This window comes from Chiloscyllium punctatum, chromosome 12 (assembly GCF_047496795.1).
Source record: "Chiloscyllium punctatum isolate Juve2018m chromosome 12, sChiPun1.3, whole genome shotgun sequence".
Classification (NCBI taxonomy): domain Eukaryota; kingdom Metazoa; phylum Chordata; class Chondrichthyes; order Orectolobiformes; family Hemiscylliidae; genus Chiloscyllium; species Chiloscyllium punctatum.
In genome coordinates, this window is record NC_092750.1 from 55,805,531 (window position 1) to 55,819,973 (window position 14,443).

The 14,443-nt window shown below is 42.1% G+C and overlaps 1 protein-coding gene across 12 annotated transcripts in view; it reads right to left on the reverse strand.

Annotated features, from left to right (window-relative positions):
- The window catches only part of chl1b (cell adhesion molecule L1-like b), an 885,223-nt gene that overhangs the window by 427,423 nt on the left and 443,357 nt on the right, over positions 1-14,443 (reverse strand). The window lies entirely within an intron of this gene.

The window sequence follows — 14,443 nt, forward strand, 5'->3', positions numbered from 1 at the left end:
TTTTTTACCCACCCTAATTGCTCAGAGGCCAGTTCAGAGTCAATCACATTGCTGAGAGTCTGAAGTCACATGTCGGCCAGACCAGGTAAGTGTCGCAGTTTCCTCTGCAAAGGACGTTAGTGAATGAGATGGGTGATTCCTGACAATTGACAATGAATTTGTGGTCATCATTAGACTTTTAATTTCAGATTTTAACTGAACTCAAATTCCACCATCGGCCATGGTGGAATTCAAACCCAGGTGCCCAGAGCATTACCCAAATCTCTGGGTTAACAGTCCAGTGATAATACAGCAGGCTGTCACCTCCCCTGTAATTGCACTGTAGTAATCTTACAATAGTGGTTGTTTAGCAGCCTTGACTAACACCCCTGAGACATAAATACAAATCCCACCAGAGCAGCTGAGGGAATTTCACTTCAGTTAAAAATATCTTGCTCTCAGTAACAACACTAAAAACTATCAGGTAGTTATAAAGTAGTCTGCCAATACCCTTCTATTGTGGTGTTTCTGATGATGTTGAGGAACTCTTGGGAGGAGCAAATGGAATGGTTGGAGTATTCTATCAGTATTCCTGATGAAGGGCTTTTGCCCAAAATGTCGAGTTTCCTGCTTCTCTGATGCTGCCTGACCTGCTGTGCTTTTCCAGCACCACTCTAATCTTGATTCTAATCTCCAACATCTGCAGTACCCACTTTTGCCTATTCTATTAAGTGTTTCAGTCTTGTTTACAGCTCTTTGGCTAGCCTGTAGGTAGGTGTCCCGAGAGGTTAGATCATAGGTCTGAGGGATGCTCCTGCTTTATGAGCCTTAGGTAGTCCATAGAATCAGGGTGTGTTGGATCCATCAAGTTTGATCTTTTGCAGATGTATTTTATTGATGTTCCCTGTACTGTGGAGTTGCTTTAATGTCATGGTAATCCTGTTCTCGAGTTGTGAGGTCTGGTCTGTTGCCACCTGTTGGTAAGTAGCGGTATCGTCGAGTGGTTCAGTTGCAAACATGAAAGAGAAATTGGACCCCAAGAAACTCTCCTCCAATGCCACCAAGCCAGAATGGACAGTTGCATTAGAACAAATCATCTCCACACAAAAACACAGGACCAGAACTAGGAAAACACACCCACAACAATGATACAGACAATGCAGAGACATGGATAAAGATTAGATTACTTACAGTGTGGAAACGGACCCTTCAGCCCAACAAGTCAACACTGACCCTCCGAACAGCAACCCACCAAGGCCCATTCCCCTACACCTAACACCATGGGAAGTTTAGCATGGCCAATCCACCTAACCTGCACATATTTTGGACTGTGGGAGGAAACTAGAACACCCAGAGAAAACCCACACAGACACACGGAGAATGTGCAAACTCCATACAGACAACTGCCTGAAGTGCTGTGAGGTAGCAGTGCTAACCACTGTGCCACCCAGACAGACCACTCAGAAATTGGTCATTGGTACCCGGACTAAACTTTTATGACAAAGATGCCAGAAAAAAACAATTTCCTCACAGCACTAGAGACCATACTAATAAAACGCCGGAGTGGACAAAGAAATACAACAGTATTAGATAGATGATAGCCCCGATCTGAAGCAGAAAAGGAAACTGGAATACACTCACCAAAGAAATGAAAACAGTGGAGAAACTCAAAAGAGAGAAGAACTTAGTGATACTACCAGCGGACAAAGGAAGTATGACCGTAATACTCAACAGAAACCAATATACAGAAGCGCCTCGACTTATGAACTTAATCCATTCCAGGACCTGGTTCGCGAACCGAAAAGTTCACGAACTGAATCAGTTTTTCCCATTGTTCGGATAGTGTAAGAATGATTGGACATAGCAACGAACGCTATTCACAGCGTACGCACCAAAGACGAACTGAATGAGATCACGCGGGGCCAAGAGCTTTTGCGTTCAACAAACGCGTAGCAAAGCAGAACAATGAAACCACATGGTCGCACATGGGCTTTTTGCGTTTGTACCTTGAATTTCGTATGTACGTTGAAGCAAAATTTTACGTACAATCCTGTTCGTAAACCGATTTGTTCGTGAACGGGGTCGTTCGTATGTCAAGGCGCTACTGCACACAGAAAGCAAACTACTCTGTGATACTGCTACTTACCAACAGGTGGAGGTAGACCTGACCCCACAACTCAAGACAGGATTACCATGACACTACAGCAACTACACAGGAAACATCAGCAAATCAGGCTTGCAAAAGATGAAATCCGACGGATCCAACACACCCCGATTCTACAGACTATCCAAGGTTCACACGTAGGAGCACCCCTCAGACCTATTACATCACTCCCAGGGAGACCTACTTACAGACTAGCCAAGGAGCTGCAGACAAGTCTGAAACACCTAATAGAATAATCTAACCATGCCATTCACTCCACCCAAGAGTTCCTCAACATTGTCAGAAGCACCATAATAGAACAGGATGAAATAATGATTTAATTTGATGTAACAGCACTCTTCAAATCTACAGACATCAATCTAGCCAAGGATACCATTGCTGCATTTTGGGGCGAAGCGGTTATAAGGACACTTGATGACACCAGCAGCAACAAGAACAGCATATTAAAATTATTAGACCTATGCCTCAAAACTCACTTTACTTTCAATACACAAGTGTATGAACAAATCAACGGCAAATCAATGGGGTTCCTGATGTCAGGACTGATAGCAGAAGCAGTAATGAAGTACAGTGGCTCAGTCGTTAGCACTGCTGCCTCACAGCACCAGGGACCCAAGTTTGACTACAGCCTCAGGCGACGGTCTGTGTGGAATTTGCACATTTTCCCAGTGTCTGCGTAGGTTTCCTCCAGGTGCACTGGTTTCCTCCCACGGTCCAAAGATGTGCAGATTAGGTGAATTGACCAAGCTAAATTGCCCATAGTCTTCAGGGATGTGTAGGTTAGGTGCATTAGTCAGGGGTAGATGGAGAGTAGTACAGCATGGAAATGGGTCTGGGTGAGTTACATTTCAGATGGTCAGTGTGGACTTGATGGGCCTAATGGCCTGTTTCCACACGATAGGGATTCCTTAAAAAAAAGCAATGCTTAGAACAGACAGCCCTTCCTACCATCCAACCCAAATTCTGGATCCGGTATATAGATAACACCATTGTCATCATTAAATGCACACAACTGGAAGAAACCCAAGACCATATCAATAACATACTCACTGCAGTAAAGTTCATTAAATAAGAGGAAAACAACAGCAGACTCCCCTTCCTGGATGTTTTAGTGTTACACACACCTACTGGTGGAACTCCAGACCAGTAGGCACAGGAAGAACACCACACCAACCAGCTACTGAATTATAATAGCAACCACTCCACCACACAAATGGAGCTGCATTAGGACATAATTTAAACGGGCAAGGACACACTGCAGAAATCCAGAACTCCAGAAGGCAGAACATGAACATCTATTCAAAGGTTTTCAGTGAAACAGGTTACCACAAAAGCACTATCCTCCGGTACTTACGGGACAAATCCAAAAGAAGAAAACACTATACAATCAGACAATCGCGACCATAACAGACATCAATGTCATATCAGAGATAACCACCCAACTACTGAGACCCTTGACAATCTTGGTGGCCAACAAACCCTTCCACCAACTCATCACAAAGGTTGAAGACCTGATATTCACATCCTAGAGGATGAATGTTAGCTGCAAGATACCCTGTAAAGACACTAGTGAAAAGCACTACATAGGACCAACAAGAAGAAAACTGATCATACGAGATCACGCACATCAGCTCACCACTGCCAGACATGATGAGCACACTCTCATTTCCAATTACACAGACAACAAAGGATACAAATTCAACTGGGACGATGTAACCATTCTAGCACAGGCGAAACAGAGACACGCCAGAGAATTCCTTGAATCCTGGAACTCTGTCAACAGACACACTGAACTGGACCCCATATACAAACCATCAGATACAGAACCAGAAATATCAATACACAGAGACAAATAAATACCAGGCGGGACAGAGCACCAATACCTTATCAAACTCGCACTGATGTCACTCAACAAGGCAATGAAATGTTTGCAAGAAGGAAAACACACCAGCTAGGCAAACAAATCCACAACTTCATATTACTGTTCCATTGCTATCCAGCTGGGGTCCAGCCTGCTTCAATGAGTAGTCTGTCTGTGAGGAGTTTGCATATTCTCTCCAAGTCTGCATGGGTTTCCTCCAGGTGCTCCGGTTTCCTCCCACAGTCTAAAGATGTGCAGGTTAGATGGATTGACCGTGCTAAATTGCCCATAGTTTCCAGAAATTTGCAGGCTAGGTGGATTAGTCACAGGAAATGCAGTGTTACGGGGATAGGGTCGGGCATGGGTTTGTGTGAATGCTCTTCAGAGGGTTAGAAAGATGTTGATGGATTGAACTGCCTGTTTTCACACTGTAGGAATTCTATGATTCCATGAAAACATGCCAGGAGCAGTACCAGGCCGAAATACAGATAACGTACAAAACTGATGAAGCTACAACATGCATGCCAAACAATGGAAGTAGCGCATACACCTTTTGAGAGCTACCCCTTACCCTGGCTTCCAAACCCCTCTGCTCACAACCCCAGGTACTGCCCCCCCAGCCCCCAACACCCTAATGTCGTGTGTGCCCGAGGTCCTCCATGATTTTGGGGTCTGGGGAAGGGAGGGCATGGGCAACACTGGCCTCCTCACATGTTGCCTAGAACATAAGATACCAGCCTCTGATGAGTTACCACATCTCACTATGTGGGACTTCTCTCCCATTGTAGAGATTCCAGGATAAGGCCCTTCCCCGGCCTCCCCTCTGCCTGTCTGACTTGATGCTAAGCAAGCCTTCCCAACATAAGGCACCAGTGGGTTTCTCATTGGCTTTCCCACCAGCTAGCAAGAACCCAGGTTTCGGAATGGATTTTATTTTTAAGTACCAAAGACCTTGATAAATCTGGCAGTTAAGGAAAACTGGTTAGAAAGTTTGGACAAGATTTGTAGCTCAGGTTGAGGTTCAGGATGCAGGTTTGCTCACTGAGCTGAAAGGTTCATTTTCATGAAATCAAACCTTCCAGCTCAGCGAGCAAACCTACTTCCGGAGGAAAATGGGTCAAATTAATGGGGTCAATGCCGTGACTACTTTTAGACCAGTAAGAGGGTTCCTCCGGTTTTAACAAAAACTGTGTATATTCCCCCCAAATCCACGATTGTCTGTGATTGAACCATTTGCTCTTTCTAAGCTAGAGGATCACTAATCATCCATCAGAAATTCTCCAACCAAACCACATCATTGTGATCTCCGCCCATCCTCACTCTCACCAAACCCCTATCTGCTCCTTAGACGTGGAATTGTGCAGTCGACTGCCCCATCCAACAGGCAGCTGAGCATGCCAGTTCATCTGACTGTCAAGGTGACAAAGCTGAGGGTATTAAGTCAAACACAGCTTGGAGTTAAAAACTAAGTTTCCAGCTTTCCTGACAATAACTCCTGCACTATCTACCCCACCCAAAACTCACAACAGCAGTAACACCACTGTTGGTAAAGCTCAGGATACTATGTGCAATTCCAACAGATATCTCAACTCATTCTGCCACCTTCTGAGATTTGAAAACATACTGTAAGCGTAGGGCTTTTCTGTTTTGAAAAGCCAATAACTTTGAAACAATGGGTTGCCTGCAGACAGCTAACAAATACAATTGTCAAATCAGAGACAGTGTTAATACCTTGGGGAGGAGAAGCTAAAAATATGGCCTTCCAGGTTATGAGGAATCAATCAATGTCAGATGTCAGCTGACTGTATGCATTACTTTAAAACTTCCATTCTCAAGAAACACAAAGCTTGGACTTTGTGAGTAAAGCGAGGAAAAGAACACATGCTGTCTCCAATCTTATCTCTCACCTGCTTGTGACTGGGAATGTCTGAACTCTTAAAAGCAGTTGAAGAGTAAATCATGAAATTCCTTTGTTAATTCTCAGCTTACATTGATGCCTTTCAGAGAAGGAAATCTGCCATCCTCACCTGGTCTGGCCAGCATGTGACTCCAAAGCCACAGCAATATGGTTGACTCATAACTGCTCTCTGAAATGGCCTGGTAAACCACTCAAAGTTATCAATTTTTATGAAATCTCAAAGAGAAAAATTAAACCTGACAGACCACCTGACATCAACCTCAATAATAAAAACTACAACAGTAAAGATAGACCTATCAACCCTGCAAAGGTCCTCCTTATTAATATCTGGGGACTTTTTAGATTTATTTATTCATTCACAGGATGTGGGCAATACTGGCTAGGCCAGCATTGTGACTGTCACAACACAGAAACAGAAAACCAAACCAAATCAGCCTCCCTGCCTCTGTACTTGCAACACATTAAAATTAAAACCTTCAAAGACCCTCAAAATTGACCCCAATGGTTCCTAACCAGATATTTTAATAACCAACCCCAGACTTTACAAGTAATCAATTCCAGACACCAGTTTGTATCTTAAACAAAAGACTTTGCAATTTATTAACACAATAATTTGCCTGGTGCAAAATATAGCAATGTAATCAAATTGGTCTTTGCTATAAACCTAAAACCTTTGTTTCCTCATTCACACACAAGGCAGACAGAGAAACAAACACAGTTAATGGATAAATAGAAGAAAATAACATCTGGCCAGATAACTTCAGTGGTTTTCATATTGTTCCATAGGCATAGTTGATGATTTCTTAGTTGATTTTCTAAGATGTCTATCAGGGTAACATTTATACTTCACTCAGGTAAAAGCAGTAATACTTATAAGTTTTCTATTCTCTGAGCTTTTGTGAGTTGCAAACGGGGAGTTAGGATTGGAGTTTCCAAATGTTCTTGTCATACCACCAACAGCCAGATTCCCTTTTCTGAAAGCACAGTCCAAAACCCAAATCAAACTTTGACCACTCCATGACAGATTGCCTATCTCTTCCACAAGGTCCAATTACCATTCAACATCTTCCATCTGCTTGAACAGAAGATCTTTCCCAGACTTGTCTGAACCACTAATAGCCTCATTAATAGCCAATATCTATTGTTTAAACAGAATGCCAGGGACCTGGGATCAATTTTACCCTTTGGTAACTGTCTTTGTCGACTTTGTACATTCTCCCGATGTTGGCATGGATTTCCTCTGACTGTTCCGGTTTCCTCCCACAGTCCAAAGATGTGCAGCTTAGGTGGACTGGCCATCATGTCGAGGGATATGTAGGTTAGATGGATTATCCATGGTAAATGCAAGGTTTCAGGGATCGGGTAAGGATGGCTCTGGGAGTGGGGGTGGTGCTCTTTGGAGGGTCAGTGTGGACTCAATGGGCCACTTCCATATTGTAGGGATGCTATAATTATGAAGAAAGAACATCTAAAGAACCTTTCAATCAACATCCAACCAAATAACTTCCAAGCCTGGCCTCACAACTGAACAAAATCTTGTTTGGTCTTGTTTTCCTTTTAAAACAAGCTGTTACACTGTCCAAAAGCGCACATCTTTAGCTCACAGTTCCCAGTTTACAGCTCCTGGCCAACATTGATAAAAGGATAAAGGTTAAAATGAAAAATCAGCCCAGGTTCTAACAGCAACTCTATCCAAAGCTAATGGAACGCAATTGTTCAAGAAGGCAGCTCATCCCCACTTTCTCAAGGACAACTTGGGATGGGCAATAAACCCTGGCCCAGCCCGCAGCATCTAGATCCCATTACTGAATGAAAAAAAAACATTCAACTTTGTCACACTGAAGCTTAACATTATGGCTACCAGAAAGCATACCGAATGTGGAAAAATATGAGGTGATCCATTTTTGAAGAGTATTTCTTAAATGGTAACATATTGCGAAGCAAAAGGACCTCAGTGTTCTTGTCAATATGTCACTGAAGGCTAAAGTTAAGGAACAGCAAGCTTTTCAGATAGCTCATTGAATTTATTGCAAGAGGATTTGAACACAGAAGTCATGACATTTTGCTTCAGTTGTATAGGGGCTTAATTAGACCAGACCTAAAGCTTTATACAGAGTTTTAACATTATCTCATGGAAAATATTATTGCCATAGAGAGATTATGGTAAGGGGTAGTAGACATGTTCCTGGGATGGCAGGACCATCCTATGAGGTGGGACTATTCTTTGTGTTTCAATAAGATTTATTTCATTATATTTTTCCTCTGTTAAAAATCAAAAATGATCAGTTGGGTCAAAAGGCTGAGCAGTGGCAAATGGAGTTTAATTTGGATAAATGTAAGGAGTGCATTTTGGTAAAACAAATAAAGGTAGGATTCATGGTAGGGCTTTGAGTAGTCAGAGTCATAGAATCATAGCACATAGAACTGACCCTTCATACCAACCAGTCCATGCCGAACATAATACCAAACCAAACCATTCCCACCTGCTTGCTCCTGGCCCAAATCTCTCCAACCTTGCCTATTCACATATCTGTTAAAATGTCTTTTAAACATTGTAATTGTACTAACATCCACCACTTCCTCAGGAAGCTTATTCCACATGCTGTGTAAAAAAATTGTCCCTCATGTCTTTTTTAAACACTCTTTCTTCTCACCTTAAAAAGTGTGGTCACTAGTTTTGAAATCCCCTATCCGAGGGAAAGATAGCTACCATTAACTCTGTCTATATCTCTCATTATTTTATAAACTTCTATTATGTCGCCTCTTAACCCCCTATGCTCCAGTGAAAATCATTCAAACCCATCCAGCCTTTATCTCAAACCTTCCATACTTGGTAGCATTATGGTAATCTCATCTGAACCCTCTCTCGCTCGATAATATCCTTCCTAAAACTGGGCGACCAGGTTGGACAGAGTATTCCAGAAGAGGCCTCACCAATGTCCTGTACAACCTCAACATAACTTCCTAACTCCTATACTCAAAGGATTGAGCAACGAAGGCAAGCATACCAAATGCTTTTTTTAACCAGTCTGTCTTTATGCGATGAAAAGTTCAAAGAAATATGTACCGGTATCCCTAGGTCCCTCTGTTCTGCAACACTACCCAAGGCACTACCATTAATTGGATAAGCCCTGCCCTTGTTTGTTGTACCAAAATCAATACCTCACATTTATCCAGATTGAACTCCACCAGCCATTTTTCAGCTCATTGACCTATTTGATCCCTTTGTAATCTTAGAAAACCTTCTTCTCTGTCTACTATCCATCAATTTTAGTGTCATCCACAAACTTACTTACACCATGCCTTCTACATTCTCATCCAAATCCTTTACATAAATGACAAACAAAAGAGGACCCTGAATCAAACCCTGTGGAACAACATTGGTAACAGGCCTCCAATCTCAACAGCAACCCTCCACCATTATTTTTTTATATTCTGCTATTAAGCCAATTATGTATTCAATTGACAAGCTCACCCTGAATCCCATGGTGATCTATCTTTACTAATTAGTCTACCATGTGGAAACTTGTCAAAGGTTTTATTTAAGTCCAAATAAACAGCGTATACTGCTCTGCCACCATCAATCTTTTTGGTAACTTCCTCAAAAGCTTAATCAAGTTTGAGAAATACAATTTTCCTCACACAAAACCATGCTGACCACCCCTAATCAATTTTTGCCTCCCTAAATGTCCATACATCCTATCTTTTATAATCACCTCAAACTATTTACCCACAACTAAAGTCAGACTCACAGATCTATAGCTCTTTGGTTCCTCCTTACAACCTTCCTTAAACAAAGGTACATTAGCCACCTTCCAGTCATCAGTCACCTCACCCGTGGTTATAGATGATACAAAGTGTTGAACAGAGACCTGAGGGTTCAGGGACACAATTCTTTGAAGTTTTGCATCATATGCACATAGGGTGGTTTAAAAAAAGCATTTAGCATGCTTGGCTTCATTGCTCAGACCTTTGAGTCTTGGAATTGAGATGTCATGTTGAGGTTATACTGGATATGGGTGAGGAATCTTCTGGAGTACTGTGTACAGTTCTGGTCACCCTGTTATAGGAAGGAAATTATTAAACTGGTTCAAAAAAGATTTACCAGGATGTAGCCGGGAATGGTAGGTTTGAATTATAAAAAATAGGCTGGGTAGGGTGGGGCTTGTTTCACTGGTGCACAGTAGATTGAGGATTAACCTTATAAAGGTTGATAAAATCATGAGGGGCATAGATCGAGTGAAGAGCAAAGTTAGTTTCCCGAAGGTGCGTGAGTTCAAAACTAGGGGGCATATTTTTCAGGGGAGAGGAGAAAGATTTAAAAAGGGCATGAGGGGCAGCATTTTTTACACTGAGAGTGATTCATGTGTGGAAATGAACTGCCAGAGGAAGTGGTGGATGCAGGTACAGTTACATCAGTTCGAAGACATTTCAATTAATATGAATTGTAAAGATTTGGAAGGACAAGGCCAAACACAGGCAGGTGGGACTAGTTTAGTTTGGGAACACGGTTGTCGTGGACTGATTGAACCGAAGGGTCTGCTTTCATCTTTATGACTCTACGTTAAAAAAATAGATTTCAGTCTTCTCCATTTCAAACTCAGTTTGTTTCGAGTCAATGATGATTCTACCTTGGAATGAAAAGTATGCCAGAAAACAATGGTTCTCGCCCTATTAACATGGCTTGGAGTGGGAGGGTGTGGCCGTCAGAGGAGGAGAAGATGAGAAAATGAGACAGATTGTGAGGGGACCCACAGAAAAAGACAAAGACAGTGATAACAGTGGTGAAGAAGTGATAGGTAAATAGAATTGGTGTAAATATTTGCTGTGAAAAGGAGAAAATGGATCTGCTCTGCTGAGAGAACCGCCAACAAAAGTCAAACAAGAGACAGTCAGGGAGAATTGGGATGCAAGCAAAATGGAATAGAGGTCAAAATCTGAAGTTATGGAAATCAATATTGTATTCCGCAAGTTATGAAGTGTCTAACTGAAAAATGAGGTGTTGTTCCTCCAGCTTGTGTTGAACTTTATTAGAATACTGTAGCAGGCCAAGAATGGAAATATTAGTGAAAGAGCAAGGTGATTTATTGCAATGGCAAGCGACTGGAAGGTCAGGGCCATTTTTAAGGAGAGAGTGAAAGTGTTCCGCGAAGTGATCTCCCAGTGTGCAACTGGTCTCGCCGATGTCAACTGCATTGAGACTGAGTGTGAGCACTGGGTTTGAGAAGACATTGTGAGCAATGAATACAGTGGGCCAGTTTGAAAGTAGTACAAGTAAAATGCAGCTTCACCTGGAAGTGATATCTAGGGCCTTGGTCAGCAAGGAGGGAAGGGTGAATTGGCAGGTACTACACCTACCAAAATTAAATGGGAAGATGGCCCAAGTAAATAAGGAAGTATTAGGAGTGATGGAAGAGCAGACTACAATGTCACGGAAGGAACAGTCTCTCTGAACTGCGGGCAGTGGCGGGGGGGAGCTGAGGGAGATGCGTTTGATGATGTATCCTGCAGCAGTATACGATGGCTGGATTTCTGCACAGTTCTAATTTCTGGACATAATCTCAATAGTTTGAGTCACTTTAATCCTGGAAGGGCCAAGAAGTGTTCAAGACATGTATAGATGTGTGCCTGTGTGTTGAAAGAACCAAATAGAAGCAGCACCAAGTACCTAAAGGACACTGAGGTGAATGCAATTCCTAATTTCCCTCTGTAAATTGCAGCTTAACTATTACAAGGTCTCCTTTATGCTGAAATAAAAGTCAAAGTCACTTTGATGGGAGGTGGAGGAGATAGTCAGCCCACATGCCTTTGGGTAATGGACACTTCAGGAGCTGATTCCACCTCCACCAGCATTTTACCTGTGGTACAAGCATCTCTATTCAGTGGATAGCCCAACAGCTTCTACAGCACACACTGGTGTCAATCAATGGGGCATGCTGAGGATCTACTCTAAAGTTCCCCTGTGTCCATTGGATCTATCTACCCTCAAACCCCAGGTCACAACCCCCTTTTTGATCTTCTGAGACCTTCAAAACTGGCCAAGCACTCCTTCAGTCCCAACATTAGGTTCTGCCAGCCAGGGGCACTGCCAATACCCTGGCCTTCCTTTTCAGTCCAGCTTTGCAACTGCCTGTCGATCGGGGGCGGTCTCTGTTCCCAGCCACTGCTCCAATCTGGCACTGCTAGGACTACTGGGCTGTCAGTTAGCCATTCAGACTGTGGCTGGGGACAGGCCTTTGTTTGGGGTTTAAGGGGAGGAGAGAAGGGGAGTCAGTGAGGGGAGAGGAATAAACTCCCTGTGGCATCCAGCCTGGAAAGCTGAGACTCCATTGACTTCATTGGAGAAACAGTAAACAAATGGTCTCAATCTTAGTGATAAGAATCAAACTCTTTATATCACATGAGTGATAATCATTGAATTATCAATCTCTCAACTCTGTAGCTGAATATATTTAAAACAGTGAAACCTATTTGATGTTATCGAGTGGATATTGCAGCAAATATAGCAGGAGAAGACCATTTGGTCCTTCAATATTGCTCCACCCTTCAATATGATGCTGATGATCATCCACCTTAGCATCCAGTCCCCACTTTATCCCCATACTCATTGGCCCCTTTCATCCTAAGAATGACAACTACATTTTTCTTGAAAGACTTCAAAGTTTCGGCCTCTCAGTTTTCTTCAGAAACTGGCCCACAGCAGACTACCCAGCAGTCAGTCACAGCATTGAATATACTCAGTACATAAATCTTAAAAGGGAGCTTCCTTAAAGGCAAAGTGCATGTACAAAGTGCATGTACTTCTTCCAAAAGAAAGGAAGTAATAAATGAGCCAATGATTTTCCATAATGTACAAATAATCTGCTGATGCGTCTGGAACTTGTCATTGTACATTCATTGTACAGGAGTCATCAAGTTTTTCTTTCACGTGCTGTAGTTGATCTTCCAGAATTTGCTTATACTGATGCATGACAGTCACACATTGTTCCAGACTATCCACTGACTGATCTCATTCCTCAAGCTGTTTTGAGGGATTGTAATCTTCTCAGCATTAAACTATTTCATTCCTCTTGAAGTTTATTGAGAAACTTCTGGATTCTTTTAATTTAATGTACATTTTAATATTTTTTGGTCCAGTATATTTTCTCCTTCCTAACTTGCACTAATAATTTTCCAACCTCAAGATTGATTTCTGAAGGGAGTGTCTCATTTTATAGTTCCTTATCATGAGGGCATCTCAAACTGGTTTTCCTACTGTCACTTCCTCCAGTATTACTTTGATTCAAGTCTGTGTTTCTGCAACCCATTCCCCCCTCCTCCCCGGTCCTCAACTTCCACCCCACCAACCTCAATATATATCGCAGTATCTACTACCATTTCACTACAGCTTTGTTGTAGTGCACAGTCTCTATCTTTTCTGCCACATATCTTGCAAAATTGATTGATAAGTGCATATTTCCCTGGCGCATGCTGAAGGCAAAACTTTCCACAGCCTGTTATTGTTGGATGTTCTAGTGACTGTGTCAACCATCAAGCTTACACTTAGGATCTGCAAGCTTCATCAACTGCGGTGATTACTTCATACTCACATACCCCACTGTTCACCATGACATCATAATGATTAAGATCTAATAGTCCTTTATTCATTTAGGATCGATTAACTTTGTGCATCAGTTCATTCAAAACAGTGCAAGCTATGAAGCAGACATTATAACAAACTAACTGATATATCAGTATGCATCTTGCAAATATAAAGCAGACTAACTGGCAGATAGAGTTGTAACGTTATATACATACATCGCATGGAGTACTTAAAGGTGAATTCTCTTCGAGGTTGGGCAGGCATATAATTCTTCACACTTGTTTTCGAATGTAAGTGTAGACATGAAAGAGCAGAGTGGCTTAAGGCCAGGGTTGATAGAGAATGTGTGTTATGTTTGCTCTCAGTTGATCCTGAAGTAATGTGTGATTTTAATAGAGAAGAGAAAGGTGTTCTGAATCATGCTGCAGCACAGTCCCAAATTTCATTTATGCGCCGTGTACTTAAATTAACCAAGGCTGTAGTGAGAGTTAGGGAGATGAATCGAACATGAAGATTGAAGGTTTTGTTGGAGACAGTGAGATCATAAGACATAGGAGTTGGAGACAGTGAGATCATAAGACATAGGAGCAGAAATTAGGCTATTTGGCCCATTGAGCCTGCTCTGCCATGGCTGATAGATTTTTCAATCCCATTTTCCTGCTTTCTCCCCGTAACCTTTGAATCCCCTTGGCAATCAAGAACTTATCTATCTCCGTTTTAAATATACTCAATAAAGTGTAAGTGTAAGGATGAAAATGAAAGAGTATTTTGTGTAAATACTTTCATATTGATTGGAGGACTAAGTTTGGAGCTTGAAAGCATAATCGTAAACCATGGCAGCAGAGTTGTAACTGTCTTTTGTGCAGTGAAGTGAGGTTGGAACAGGATGGAGAGTGGAGACAAATGATAAAAGAATGTGTTGCAAGATAGCTTTATCAG